The 16,032-nt window shown below is 44.6% G+C and overlaps 2 pseudogenes; one reads left to right on the forward strand and one right to left on the reverse strand.

Annotated features, from left to right (window-relative positions):
• LOC113037246 (integrator complex subunit 9-like) lies at positions 1–8,371 on the reverse strand (annotated as a pseudogene).
• A 547-nt stretch (positions 8,372–8,918) lies between these two features.
• Positions 8,919–15,830, forward strand: LOC113037247 (platelet-activating factor acetylhydrolase-like; annotated as a pseudogene).
• Positions 15,831–16,032: the final 202 nt, after the last annotated feature.

The raw sequence follows: 16,032 nt of genomic DNA on the forward strand, positions 1-16,032 counted from the left end.
TTAAATACAAAATAATACATGTGCGAGTTTTATAAAATAAAACCAAACAATGCTGTACAGTGAAACGACTGTAAATATGGCCGTTGAGCATCCACACCTTCCCCTCCGCTTCTCTCCATAATCCAGTGACGCAGAAACACTGTTAGAAACTAACAGCCAGGATTCAGCTCAGAGTTTCTGCAGGAAGCGCAGCACCAGGTCCCTGAGCGTGGTCCTCAGTGGCTCACTGTCACAGACGATATGCGTCCCGTCCTCCTCCAGCTGAATGAGCGTGTCCTCCGCCTGCAGGTGCAGGATGTGCCCGTCTGCAGTTTCCTCCACTTTAACTTCTGTGATCCCGTGCTGCAAATGAGCACATAAGTTAGCATTAAGTTAGTGCTACTATCACAGCACACTGATAGCCCTCTCGCTCACATTTCCCACCTTCTGCAAAGTGGCCAGAAAAGCCTCCAGGGCCACAGCTCCACTCAGCATGGGTTTAGGGGCCAACGCTACGGGGGGCTCCTCAATCACCCGCTTCCTCTTCTTGCTGGGGGGCATGGGAGGGGGTTTGGGCACCGACTGGGAACAAATGAAAGACAAATGCAGCTGAGCTCTGATCAGCTGATTCTCTAATGGAAGTGCAAGCATTCTGGGCTCACCTGTAACGTGTGCTTGTTGTCCTTTGAGTGCAGCAACGCAGACACGGTCGCCACAGAGACGCCGGGTTTGATCTCAGAGGGCACCAGGGAGTTGGCCAGCTAGGAAGAGAAGAATACGACTCTCAGCAATTAAAACCGTCCGCCTGCTTTCTGACAGCGAGAGGATTCTCAATAAAAACAGCTGATCAACGCCACGTTGTCATAGTGATCAGAGAATTCACCAGATACTCTGTGGCCAGAAACTCAGATCCATCTCTGAGGAGTTTTGACTTCCTTCTCTTCGGGGCCTCACCTCAGGCAGGATGTAGATGCGTTCGTAGCGGCGTCTGAAGGGCAGGTTGAGAACAGAGCAGCGTCTGTAGGGCATAGGAGGAGGCTGCAGCTCCAACATCAGGTCGGAGCGGTGGGACTGGGTCAGAGGAGGCTGGGTGTACTGCTCGGGACACACCACGTGGAGAGGCTGCAGGAAGAAGACACGGCTTTTACACACAGAGTACAAATGTGAGCGGCTGAAGCTGGCTTTGTTAACATTTAAATTAAGGCTACAGCTAAACGAGAACTAGTGCTGCGAATGGGCCATCCTGGAACTACAGGGATGCTTCGATCAAATCCCTCAAATCTTAAGCAAGACCCGCTGCTTCCCTGAGCTCTGCCCTGAACGCTCACATTGTTCTGCCATTTTATTTGTATATTGTCTGTTAACTTGGAAATCTGCTTTCCATTCTCCCGTTTCACCCACAACGCTCTCACAGACTCAGTCACTATGGCACAGCACAGTTCTAGCATCATGATGCAGCCTTTCCCTCCTCATCGTAGAATCATCGTTCCTTAGTCTCGGCTCTATTTCTGTGTATTTCTCTCATAATCAGATCAGGTGCTAACAGCATACCTGGACTTCCTTGAGCAGCTTTGATACTTGGTGGAAGTTGAGCCGTGTGTCAATGGGACAGTAAACGCACTTCATGGCTAACGGCTTGGTACGGAGCCAGGGCATCCAGGTAGGAGAAGTCCGGCTCTGAGTGAGAAAGATCAGGCACTCAGGACATTACCAGCCTCAGGCTTTCCCTTGTTTTAGTCACGTGTGAGAGATGTAGCGATAGCTGTAATTACCAGTAAAGATGATGGTGTTAAGGCTGGATTTGCCCCAGAGCTCCATGAAGTGAACGACGTCCCCGAAGCGCAGAGAGGGGTGACCGGTGAAAACCACGCAGGGCTGACGGAACTCGCTGCTGAAGTCTCCGTGAATGCTGGGTAGTGCTTCAGCTTGTTGGTTTGGATGAGCTGAAACATCAGCAGCACATTCAAGCACCAGTTTATCAACGTGACCTCGTCACCAGCTCCACAGGTGTACTTGTGTTTTCATCCTGGTATCTTTGTATCAGTCGACTCTGCTTTTTAAAACGTGTGTTAGAGGTATGATGCGCTCCAGGCAAAAGCACATCTCACTCACATTTGATGCAACTCATGGCTACATGTCATCTGTTATTAATGACTTGTGACAGCACTGGCCTGGTCGAACATACTATTTGCCTAATGCTTTCCAATTCAAAGTTTTCTCCAACCAAACATGACTTTGCATAAAACATAAACACTTCCTCAGAGATGAAATGCTGGTTTGGTAGCGAGGCTCCAAACGCTCAACCAGAGCGCCAACAGGTCTCGCACGCCACAGCCGCTCTATCGCGTGATGCACACGGCTCCGACGTGCTGAGGTTATGAGCCGAGTTACGCCGTGTCGCAAGTTTTGTGAGGTGCTTTTGTGATATTTAACGGATCGGATTACATTTTTTATTTCTCTCCGATATCCGATCCAATAATTTAGGTCAGTATGGGACCGATACAGATACTAGGGGTGCAACGATATTCGTATCGATATTGAACCGTTCGATACAGTGCTTTCGGTTCGGTACGCATATGTATCGAACAATACAACATTTGTAATTTATTTTATCAACTTTCCTTCTGACGATGCTGTCTGTGTGGAGCGCTCAGTGAATCTGCGTTCGACTACTCCGCCTAGGCTGCACTGTCGAGCGCAGATCTGCTGAGCGCTCAACACAGACAGCATAGTCAGAAGGAAGAGCGCAGGGCAAGCTAGCGAGACAGAAGTTAAGCTCTCCTTACAACATGGACCTCCCCCACTCTCATTCAGATCTGGCGTTTGGAATTATTTTGGTTTTCATGTGACGTATGACCCTGAAGGTAAGCGAGTCATGGACTAAGTAAAACAGTATGTGGATGTGCCATGCAATGCTCAATTACATGGGTGGGAACTAGTGTGTTAGCGCAGTTAGCTCGTTAACGTGTTGGCCGTCTAGCCCCACGCACGGAGCGATCGGCGGTAGCTCGTTAACGGAGATTTGCCGTGTTGTGGCGTTAAGGTCATTTCAACGAGATTAACCTGAAAGCACTAGTGGAACACAACGAATATGACTGCACATTTACGCCGACATCATCCTAGTGCAAAGACAAAAACAACAAGCATGCTACTAACTTAGCCGAGTCATTTAGACAGCTGTTAGCACGTGATTCTCCTTATTGTTTAATATGCTGCTGAGAATATAGCCCAGAAGAAGCGGATAGTATAGCTTTTATTTTGGAAAGAGACATTTCTCTGTAATAAACTCTCTTTTCCAAAGATGAGTGATTCCTCAATCAGATACAGGGCTCTGCAATATCGCTAGCCCGACCTCCTGGGGCTAGCGATTTTTTTCAGTCGGGCTACCAAAATCTATCTCTGCCCTGCCCGTCGGGCTATTGTAGGAAAAATATATGTCAATGCTTCTGCATTCTTTCAGAAATGTAGCTGGGTAAATTATGTCATTGGCATCGGTGAGCCACTGTCAATATGTGACATATTGAAGTCGCGTTTGAATTTGCGCTTGTTTTTTTGCTTTCACTTTGCAATCGTGTGAACTGTGTATAGAGAGCGACAGCACTGATCTGTGAGTGATGATAATTTGTGCACCAATTCCTCTGACATCGTCTTATTAATCGTTAGCTTACTATGCAAACATGACAAGTGAAATCTCCCGCAGCTTACACATGTGAGAGGTTGATCGCGCAGAGAATCGCTGAGCTTATGTGAGTGCGCGTGTAAAAGCAGCAGGATATATATTTGACTACGATGACCTTCACAGACAGATATATATTTTAGTTCTGCTGAGCCAAATAAGACAGGTCAGGGTGAAGAAGTGACAGCCAAAGAAAAGCTTACCACAAAAACGGAGAAGTTATGACAAATCAGACTATAAGGCAAAAAGAAAGTGCAGCTTATGGTTTCATGGACAAAAGAATTTCTTGTGCTGCAATATGACGAGCTAAATAACCAGGGCTGCACATAAGTGGTCCGCAGGTGCGCATTCGCTGTCACAATAAAAAACGCGCACAAGGGTTAGGGTTAAATTTAAAAACTGTACTTTTGAGTTAAAATATATATTTATAATTTTAATAAATGACAAATTAAAAATGCATGAACATTTTTTTGTATCGAGTTACGGTTAAAAACCTAAAAAGTTAAAAACCTAAAAAAAAGTGGGTTCCCTATAAGATAATGATTATTTTCAGTATAAAGGAGAAGTGCACTGCCAGTAGGGCAGGGCAACATGGCCAAAAATATTTATCACCATATATATTTGAAAATGTGTGCTAACGATATAACTGACGATATAATTAACGCGAGACAAAATACTTTATTAGTGCAAAACACCCACCAAAGTATTTTCACTTAAACAAGCAGCTGTTTTTGCATTAAAGTTATATAAAATGTAACAGTGCAAACTCCTCGCTGACAGTTTAACCCAAAAAACATTTCCAGTGGAAACTGGCCGACACATCCTCACCATAACCATGTATAACATCCACAAAACTTAAAAAGAGGTCATACACACACAATACGGTAACATTATGTTGAAGCACAGCACGTATCGCTCCGCAAGGCTCCGCCTACAATAGCCATAATGCTCCAACAATCCATCAAGAGGTGCGGCTTCGTAGCTCAGCAAAGTCGTACTGAAACCTTTTTTGACAGAATTTCGAGCGCCGTGCACTAAAATCGGTTCAGTAATAACGACGGCCCGCTAGCATGCGCTACCACAAACAGTGCTTTGTTGTGTATCTGACGGACGAAAGCTAAACCAGTTCCACACCAGTGAAGCTGCAGCATTTTTACAAACCAGTTCAGGTTCATCTGTTTCATTCAACGATCTGCTTTCCTCTTCTCGTTCTGCGTCGCCGCCATGTGCGTATGAAAACAAAGGTACTGCGCATGCACGTTTTACCCATATTCTATCGCCATGTTTCATTTTCTTATCGTTGCCTGACTGGTGTTACCGTGAGCGGTATGATATGGCCCAGGGCCTAACAGCCAGTGTTCTTGACTCACCTCTGCGTGTGGGAAGGCGGCTCTGGGAGATAAACCTTTGTTTGCTTGTTGTGACAAAGCCTGAAATATTGGAGAAAAAGAAAAAGCACGTGGAATATTCCACAGTCACACGTTACCGTCTCTCTGCTGTTTGTTGCACTCCTATCAAGTAACAAAACATCGATACTGTGTTCCTACTTATCAGAGTGACTGCATCATGACTTGTTGTGGAAGACGTGGAAAAATGAGGACAAGCTAACCGAGCACATGCTGAAGAAAAACAGTAAAACCTAAAATCACAAACTTTCACCACAGAATCGAGAAGCTTTCGATAAACGGCCGCTCACCACTCGGCGAAGATCTGAGAGAACTCCAGCGAGCTGTTGGCTATGGGTGAGATGAAGTAGAAGGGCGTGGTCCCCAGGTTGGCGCTCTCTATGAACTGGTACAAACACTCGAGCAGGTCGTAGATCACTCCCGAGGAGTAGCACGGCACCAGCACATTTCCTCCTGCCCGGATGGTCATGGCTGCAGAACGCAGAAGAACAGCACAGACAACATCATTCAAGTTCCACTTAAATGATACAAGAATGACTTCAACGTTTGGTTCTTTTCACACGCCACAGAAATCTGAGCGCTACATTAAAACCCACCCAAGTTACTGCAGAACTCTCCCAGCATGCCGTCTGGGTTGGCAGTAGGCATCTGAGTGAGGCCTGTCAGAATGAGGACGTCACTATTCTTTAGGGAACTCTGGTCCATGGGCTGGGAGCAGAGAAGAGAGAAACTGCAGAGTAGTTGTGATAGGACAGAACAGGCTGGATTCAAACAATGACAGCGTGCACTGACAAACACTCGCCTAAAGATTTAGCTTCCAAAAGAAACTTGAGCACAGGAAAAGGGAAATCTGTGACTAACAAATAATCGGACTGCACTCTTTCCACTCTAGATCGTGACGGTTTTGTCCTCGATCCCTTCAAACTTTAACTTTCTCCCCCATAAAGACGACATGTGATGACCTCTGCTGGACCCTCAATGACAAGTTTTGACACCTTAGTAAAAATCAATAACGACGTGATTTAGCTGCACGAGCAGAGACCCCCCTCCCTGACTGCTGCACACGCAGTTTGTTCTGTAAACAGCCCCGAAATATGACAGAAATCACTCAGCTCAGGAAAAAGCTTCAAGGGGTTGCACCCAGGAGACTTGAAATGGTGAAGCATTACGCCTGCCTGGCCTACCTGAGGATGTGTGGTGAGTTAGAGATGAGCCAGACACATAGGACACCTTCTCATGGTGAGACTGGAATGATCCAGTTGGAGCTTCCCAGCGAGTAGCCGGAGCTTAAAGGGGAGACTTGTACAGCTCCAAACAACTCCTGCAAGAAAAACAAACGAGAAAAAAGACGAGAAGTCACCACTGCACGAAAGCAAAAATGTGAAATCTAAATATCTCCTGGACAGGAATCAATTCTCACCACTTTCTGTGAATAACCCACAAGCTGCACTTTGCTGAGTGCAGAGTTACCTCCTGCATGCTGTAGCATCGCTTCCACATCCACACATCAACTGCATCCTTCAGCGGCCCCGGGAGCATCCTAATGCAATAACACAAGTATTCATTTGAACGGTGGAGTTACACCACCCTGTTAGTGGAGGTGTAACAAAACACCAGACAGGTGAATGGAAAATGAAACTTCAAAAATGACTAAACAAAGTCAGTAACTGCATTTCATGTGTCAACTCGGACAAAACGCACACAACACAGAATATTTTACAAAAACTAGACTACCTTTGTATCTCCTTGTTCTTCCAGGACGTGGCAGACTGGGCTTTAGGAACTCTCTCCATGAAGTTCACCAGCTCCTCCATCAGCAGCCTAAGGAAGGAAGGAGGAAGAACGAGCGTAAACGCAACCGAAGACGTGTGACCTGTATCTCATTTTACCAAATAAAATAATAATGATATCACAAAAATAATACAGAAATAGTAAGATGTGGTATTCATCCCCTGCATCTGTCACCTGCCAATCTGCAGCGTGGGCTCCGTGGCGTACACTGTCCCGGTGAAGCCGGTGTGCTCTGTGATGTAAGGCAGGGCCATCATGCAGTGGTAGTTTGAGATTAGGATGACATCGATGGTGGACAGGTCCAACAGTTCTCTCTGTGGGTTATTCAGATTAAATAAATATCATTGTGGTACTTCAGGTATTTATTAAGATTTATGTTTTAGGTCTACTGTGAAGGTAAAAGACGTGGTAATCACACTGCTCTGATCATAGTAACTGATTTCTCGGAGAGGATTCCCCTATTCTTGTCAATTGTGGCAGGCCTATCAGGTTTCTTTTTCTTTCTTATTATTTGTTTAAAATAGGTTGATTTGCTGCAACTCTGATGCTTCACAGTGGCCCCCTGTTTTGCAGAAAGACATTCTAGCACAAGCTATAACACTGATGCAGAAACGAAGTATCAGGATGTCTACCTCAGGGAGACAGAACTCTGGCTGTGCGTCAACAAACACCCTCCCTGCGCACTCCTTCAGCTCCTGCAAGCATAAGGCGAAACAGTTTTTCCCCACAGATAAATCGGCACATCTTCATAAAAAAACTGCAGTAAGTTGAAATACACGCCAAGTAACCTAAGCACATTACAAACAGCTTCTCGTGCCTTTTCCAAATTTATTGTTCCATCCTTAGAGACCCAACCAGGGAGCTTGGAAAGTCTTGGACTGAAAAAAAAGGATCATCATCATCATCAAGCAAAACATATCTGTTATCCACGAGTGAATGAATTCCTGTCAGTGACTCACCTGTGCACCAAAGGCAGGGGCAGGAAGTTGAGGACAGAGGTGGTGTCCAATCCACAGTCCAACATGATAGTGGTGGACTGAACTTGAGGACATTGCAGGCAATGTAGGATGACCCGACAGACAGTACTGCAAGGAGGAATGCACCGTTAAAACCACAGGTGTGTGTAGGTGTGTGTAGGAGTACAAAGATACAGTAAAACAGGATAAACACGACACCAGGGGATTGTGTTTCCGTTTTTTCGTATGCATAGTTAACACTTCACGCTGTACTGACTTGCTGTTCGCTGCTCGCCTTTATTAAACTTTATTCAACTGTACCAAAAAACGCTATTAGCTTCCAGCTAACAGTCACTTTTGGGTGCGTATAAGTTAATCATTTTCGACGATTCCTACATTCATTGTTCTCTTCACTGATCTGCTTTTTACTCACCAATTTCATCTTTAACACAAGGAGTTGCTGATAAATGAGTTGAAAACAGTTAGCTTTCCTAACGCAGCATCGTTCTCCACCGCTCTTCTGCTCCCTCCTCGCTTTGTTTCCCGCTCGGCTGCCCTCTGCTGCCCCCCAACAGACGCGGAGTCACATCGAAAGTACAGACACTTTAAAATGCCATTTTCACTGAGAAGCCAGCGCTTACATGCAGCTGCTTTGGCAACAGCACCTTGGCTCACACGATATTAATGAAAATATGAATTAAAGGGTCGATGATTGTTGTAAACAAGTGATCCCAGAGCTGAGAGTCGCTGCGATAAACCAGAGCCGTATACAGAGCAGTTAACACAATTTCATACGCCTGGTTGAGTTTATATTTAGAGCCGCCAATGTCGTAATTACAGTAATGATAGCAGCATGATGCCAACTGTTAAATAATATGACATGTAGGTCATTAAGGTTTCAGTTGGGGGACGCCATTAGGCCGGCAAAGGCAGGACTGCCACAGTGACTCAACACCGTTCATCCACTACTCTGGTTTAGCCCCCTCCTATGCTAGCAGCGGCTAGCTGACAAAAACATTAACCACTCCCAAAGTTGTACATTTATCCGGTGACTGCTCTGTCAGTCCACGGTGTTATTGCGAAACCGATGCAGAAACAGCGGGCCAGCGCTCGCACTTCTGTATCTCCGGTAGGCTTTTTGTTTTATTTAACGAGTGTTACCGGCGGCTAGAGTGGACGTTTGGTTAGGTCGCTGTCGAAAGTGCGCTAGTCGATGTTTTCTTATGGAGGTTTGTTCAGTTAGGAGTCAAGAGATTTAACGCGTGGCGAGGACAGGTAGGAGTTAACACGCCACGTTTTGGGTTTTGTTTTAACTGACAGCACAAACACTTCGACCCGTTTAGTTAAATGTGCGATTGTGTGGGGCTCTGCGGTTAGATCAAGGGCTGGTTACAGTTACCACAGTGATGAGTTTTTGCCTTTCATTTGATACTAATAAACGATATAATGATACAGTCTGCGTATACACATGTTCATTGCAGTCAGTAGCTTCCGTGCAGAAATAGTCCGACTTTTAGTGCTGTTATCTTTCCCGTTTATAGAGCAGCAGTACACGTGTGTGTGTTTCTATTTGCCAGACCACAGGAGGTCCGCGCTCAGTTTCTTCACCATGGGCAGCAGCTGCAGTAACCACCTCGGGATCCCTCCAGGCAACGGCCCAAACGCTGGTGGGCTGCACTGACTGCATGATGGACCACACTGCAGAGGTACAAGCAAAAGAAAACCTTTGTTCGTGCTGACATGTAACAGCTGAGGTCACATATCTGTATTTGACATTCTTGAGTGTGCTGCAGATGCTGGGCTGGGTCCCACGGGTATTATGGAAAGCAGGTATTGGGCCAAACAGGCTGCTGACATCACGGAGCAAATGGCCTTCTGCTGAGTTGCTTGAACTGTCTGTCTCTCCAACAGGGCACCTTCTTCCGGCTGTACTATCCCTGTCAGGAGATGGAAAGTGCAGGGGAAGCCTGACTGGGTCCCATACAAGGAGTACTTATGGTTTGGCTGACTTCATGAAAATGAACAGGGCCCTCAGTGAAAGGATCTTCAACTACCTCTTTGGTGAATAAATTAGGAAAATCCAGATTTCTAATGATTTCATGGCATAAAATTGACTATTTTTTCTCAAGTCTGTGTGCTTGTGCTTCCACCTCCAACCTGACAGTCCATTTCTCTGTGGTGTAAAAGTCAAATGTATTGGTCAGGACAGCAATATTATATGACTTTAGTCACTAAAAAAATAGAAAGCTGGTTTCTTTCATTTTCTAATGTGGTTTAAAAAAATAGGCAAAGTGAATGTTCCTCATTTTCATCTATTTCAGGGTCCTTCAAGATCCCAGCCTATTTGGATGCTCCATTTAAATCGAATGAAAAATGTCCCGTGATCATCTTCTCCCACGGCTTGGGAGCCTTTAGGTACACACACAATGCATTTGTTTTTTTATTTCATCACTCCTGCAGCAATAACCCGTTACAAGTTCTGCTCACACTGTGGCTGCTGTGATTGTTTCTCAGGACCTTGTATTCAGCGATATGTGCAGAAATGGCCTCTCAGGGCTTCATCGTGGCATCAGTGGAACACAGGTAATTTTCCAATTTAGTTCATATGTCATTTTCATGCCATTAAGCGCCAACTGTTCTATAGCAGGGTTGTCAAACATAGGGCCCAGGGGCCAGAATCGGCCAGGCAGAGACTCCAATCGGGCCCGCTGGAAAGCGTGTGATGTTGTGTATGTGCGGTCGGCAAGTCTGTCATCTCGGTTGTGGGCAACTGACAAATAAAGGCTCTGTTCTTCTCATCTCTATGGATTTTGGAACTTTTAACTGTATTTAAAGTTTTGCAGACCATTGTGTCCATGCTACACCAGAAAGTTACTGATAGATACAAAAAATTAAATGACAGAAAAGTTCCCATTTTTCGAGCATCTACTATAGATGTTTTTACTATAGAAAAGTACATTATTCTAAATGCAGTGTGCACAATGAGCTAGCAACAGTGTTTCTCTTAGTTTTATGTTACATGTGTAAAATAAGACAAACTGTTGCAGTTGCACTTCTTTTCCTCATATGAAGATATCTCAGGGATTAATTGTTTCAACATCTTTACACTGGCAGAAATTGGAGTTTCTGACCTTAAGTGGTCCCCACACTTAAGGTGGGTCGTATGTGGCCCACGATGTAAAATGAGTTTGAAATCGGTGTTCTTTGTCATCTTCATTTGGAGGAAATCGTAGCTGAACGTTTGTCCTCTGCTATTGTTTGCTTGGCTGTCTGTTTATGTGTGGAGTAAGAGTGGAAAGGGTGTGCAGACAATGGTATGAACCAGCTCATCACAATTCTTTTCAGTATGCAGACAAGGGGGACCATATGGAGATGAACATAATGGCCACAGCTGGCCTGTCACTTACGGTGATGGAAGTGTTATTTTGCTGAATTTTAGCAGCCGGCGACATGCTGACAAAGCCGCAGACAGAGCACACGGCTGCAGTGTGAGAGCAACAACATGAGAGTGACTTTTGCTTCTTACAGAGAGAGGGCCACACGCTGCCTCAAACAGGATGTGTCCTCTGCATGTGTCTAAACCCTAATTGTTCCAAGTAACATGAGGAAGTAATATCTGTTCCCAGGGCTGGAACTACAGGTTATGGTTTTATTTTTCTCCCACAGAGACCAGTCGGCGTCAGCTACGTATTATTTTGTGAGAAGCCAGAGTCAGAAAGGTCAAATGCAAGTTTGACAAAATCATCCGGTGCCACCCAACAGAACTTGGTAAAGGAGTGGATGTACTACAGAGCTCTGCAGCACGGAGAGAGCGAATTTCCCCCTCAGGAAACAAACAAGTATGTTGTCGCAGAGATTACCCACAGACTCCCTCTGTGGGTTTAAAATTCAGTCTCTTGATTGCATAAGATGTGAACTTCATACCCGCTTACTCACAGGCAGCTTGGCACTGATGTTAAAATCAAACCACATCCTCGTTTGTTCTAGCTGACATTCTTCTATTTTCATCTGGGCACGTCACGTTAAACGGCAAGCGTGTGGTCACATCCCGTTTATCTTAAAGCTGAAAGGAATGAGGGACTGCAGATAGCAGTTGGCTTTTTAAATCTACGATTAAGGCGAGGGATATTTCTTTTTTTTTCTTTCTGTTCATCAGAGTAGCTTCGCAAAACTCACAGTTCAACACAATCCTGGTTTATCTTGTACTGGGTCCAAGTGCAGCAGCTCAGCTCCACTATAACTTCCTGTCCCCTCCCTTTAAGAGAAGCTCCCTCTGATTGGCTGCCCACCATAAACAAAAGTTTAGGGAGACCGGGAGTATATAAATCCCATAGTAGGGGAAAAAAGATGGTTTTGTTTGTCGTATCTGTACAGATGTCATGAATGTAAAGGTAAATATTAATGGCACCTTAAAGAAACAGAATGAATTCATTTGTTCATCTTTCAGGTGAAACAAAGAGCAGATGAATGCATTCTGGCTCTGGATAAACTCACTGAAATCAACTCAGGAATCTCAGTGCAGAATGTTCTGGAGACGCACTTTGACTGGTCAACGCTGAAGGTAAGCTTTTGGTTACCTCTGGCTGTGACATGCATGCAGGACAGCTGTCATGCATGCATGCATGCAGTGTGTGGTAGCAAACACAATAATGGAAATGTGTCACAAGACGCAGAAAGTCGTTGTAACACGAGCATGGGGCAAGTTGGCAAGTGTCACAAGGCTCCAGGAAACGCAGAAGTCTCTTTTGAAGTTGATCAAAGTTTGATCAAAGCTAAAAGGCAACAGTTGTAGCCTCTTAGCTTTACAGTGTTTAAAGCTAAAGCTGAACTCTTCTCACCTTCGAGGTGAACAGCTGATGCTGATACCTGGGGAGAGCAAAGTGTGCTGGTTACTGACACATGACAGAGTGGTACATACATTAAAGGGTTAACCTAGCAACCAGCCGTCGGCAACAAAGCGGTGCTCTGAGCGATCCTGTGTGGACCCCCGTCGTAGGAAGCAGACATTCCAGCCTCTGGTTACCTAGCAACTTCCAATCCATTTATACTCCTGTCGTGTGTCAGTCAGGGGTATTCTTCACTGCTTCGATTGCTCAACTTGAAACTGAGAAAAGTTTAAAGAGTAGATCAGGAAGCCAACGGCAAGTTTTGACCAGAGACCACAGAGTGGTGCAACTTCAAGCTGGGCGAAGAAACCACCGACAAAGCGATGTAGGCTAACCCCAGCACTCAACTCTTCTAAGCTTTGAGGTGAAGTATTGCAAAGATGATGCTGATTGACATATGGGGCAGGTGCCAAGTATGTACAGCACGGAGTGTCTGCAACAAACATCAGCTCCAAAGCGATGAATGGTTGATGAGTGAACTGCTTCCTGTGTGCACATCCTTAACGTAGGACACGCCCACTTCACAATTCCCGCACTTGTTCAATTTCTTAATCATTTCTTAGTTCACAAAAATTCAACTTGTACATTTGGAACATCTGTTTCAGGGTTTGTTGCATCCTGCTGTGTGATGCTTAGAAGACCAACGAGTGTTTCTAGCAGTGTTGTATCTTTGTGGTTATTGCAACTTTCCCTAAAGTCTCGAGCTTCCAAAGTTCATTTACCAGCACTTTTTGTTTTTATATATGAGCTTGGCACCGAAAGTCTTCATTTAGTTGACTTGATTGGCAATAAGTCTTAGACCAGGCTTATTTATTTCCCCTTTTAATGGTGCCACATTTTGCCACAAGTTTGAAAAAGTTGCCAAATCTTCTATTTGGTGTCATTTATTGAACTCTGAAGACATAAGAGTCATAACAACAGCATGTGGAAGAACCATACATGGCCACAACAGCATGGCACCTGCTCCTCGTGCTGGTCACGCAGTGGCTGTGGTATAGCTTCCCATTCTTCAACCACTACTTTTTGTTTTGTTGGCTGACTTGTGAAAACACTGTTAAACTGCCGATATGTCTTGTTTCTTCATACTTTGCTCATCCCATTCAACGCCACACAAGAGTCGACACAGAATAAGCTGTTTGGCATTGGCCCGCATACTCAACTCTGCTGCTCAACGCACAAATGTGTTTCCCTACAAACGTGGCACCAAATATACTTTGCAGCTGTAGATTATTGGCAAGAAGCATCAAACACAAAGTTCTTACTTTTTGTGCTGCCGTGTGTGTATAAACAATAAAATGACATCAACTAGGTTCAGATGACTTTTGAAAGTGCACTGAGGAAAAAACCTGTGTTAGCCTCAGCTTATCAGCTGCAGAGTCCAAAGTTCATGAAATGCTGTTTTGCATAAAGAACATCAGCAGACTTTAATCTGTGATCAGGAAAAATGTGAAACGCAGTGGAGTACAATTTAATTTGTGCTGATTTCTTAATTCTCTCTCATGTTCTTGGTAACAGAACTCCATGGACCTGTGCAGGATAGCAGTGATGGGCCATTCGTTTGGAGGAGCAACAGTCATAGAGGCTCTGTGTAAAGAGGTTAAATTCAAGTACGTTTTTATGGTTTCCAGTTCTTTTATCACTTATTGTCCATAGAGCTGTGTGCATGAGGGCATTTCACTTTGCTTAGGCATAAATTAGAAACGTGTGTTACAGGCAGCAGTAACAGACCCAGATTATTAAAAGTAATACCCTGGCCTGCTATCGTATAACAGGTGTGGAGTAGCGCTAGACTCCTGGATGACTCCTTTAGACGATGAAGATCTTTCCTCGGGTGAAGCAGCCAATCTTTTTCATCAACTCAGAGAAGTTCCAGTGGGCGGGAAACATCAGCCGCATGAAGAAGCTCGACTCGGCCGTCATACAGAGGAAAATGATCACCATCAGGTACCAGTACTGGTCTGCTGCACTTTCAGGACTTTGGGGTAATTTGGGCTGATTTTGTGATGATGTCTCTTCTTCACCTGCATTCTTTCAGAGGTACAGTCCACCAGAGTTTCCCAGACTTCACCTTTCTCACAGGCAACTGGATTGGGAAGCTGATGAAACTCAAAGGAGAGATCGACCCAGAGCTCGCCATAGACCTGTGCAATAAAGCAACACTAGCGTTTCTGCAACGCCATCTTGTAAGAGCTCCTGCTAGTCGTTCGTCAGATTTAATCATGTAATGCAGGGAACACAGCTGTGGGCACATTAAAGCCGTTTTTACAGGATTAATAGTAATATGTGTACAGTATCAGCTGAGCTGTGAGGAGTTGGCTGAGAGATCGACTGAACTCTGCTTACTCCCCTTTCCTCTGTGCAAAACTCTTGCAGGCCTGGAGAAGAACTTTAACCAGTGGGACCCTCTGATCAACGGAGAAGATGAAAACCTCATCCCAGGAACTAATGTCAACTTGCTTCAGTCCGCCATCTGAACCGGCTCTGTGCCTCTTATACTGTGGCCTCTCACATTCGCCTTGGGCGCAGGAGTCAGTGCAAAGGGTTTAAAATGTCAAGTCAGGCCTACTTGGCATTTTTTAAGCAGTAATCAGATGGAAATCTAATCTCTACCTCATCAAAGGATGGATTTATTTTTTCTGGATGGACCAAGCACTCAGCGTAGTGTTTGTTTCAGGAGGCCTGAATGTTGCATACGAGCAGCTTGAAACTTTCTTCTCACTGTTGGTGACATCTTTACTATTAGCTGCAATTTCTTGAACAAATCTTTAATCAGTTTTTATCTTTTAGTGTAAATAAATCCAAATGTTTCTGTACCTCTTTGGACCTTTGAGCAAAGACAAGGTACTCTGATTGCTGTGTGATTATGTAATGCGGCCTATGATGACAATCTTAAGTTATAGAATAGAAAAAGATGATTATAGAATTATGTGATAAAGATTAGACAAGCTAGCATGTAAAAGGCATCCAGTAACTTCAAGAACATCTTTCAATGAATATTGTAAACACTAAAAAGCTGCTTTAAATATCCCATTGGTCATAAGCCACCGTACAGTTCTTTCCTTGGTCAGTGCTATGTAACTTTTATACACTTCATTTATACACAACAGAAATCCAATAAATCTGGTTTCTTTACAAATGTTTAGCACTCATTTTTAAAGACACTTCACTGATCAGTTTGTGGCAGTAAGGCTGTAAAATTCAATCTTTAAAGGGAGTCCACAAATGAAAATACTAAGGCAACAAGACGACAGAAACAGGCAGTGAATTAAACCTGTCTCGGTTATGAAGCTTGCTCCGGGCGCTCTGTGAATGGGAGAAAGGAGAAAACTGACAAGCAA

The sequence above is a fragment of the Astatotilapia calliptera genome, chromosome 15 (genome assembly GCF_900246225.1).
Source record: "Astatotilapia calliptera chromosome 15, fAstCal1.2, whole genome shotgun sequence".
NCBI lineage: Eukaryota > Metazoa > Chordata > Actinopteri > Cichliformes > Cichlidae > Astatotilapia > Astatotilapia calliptera.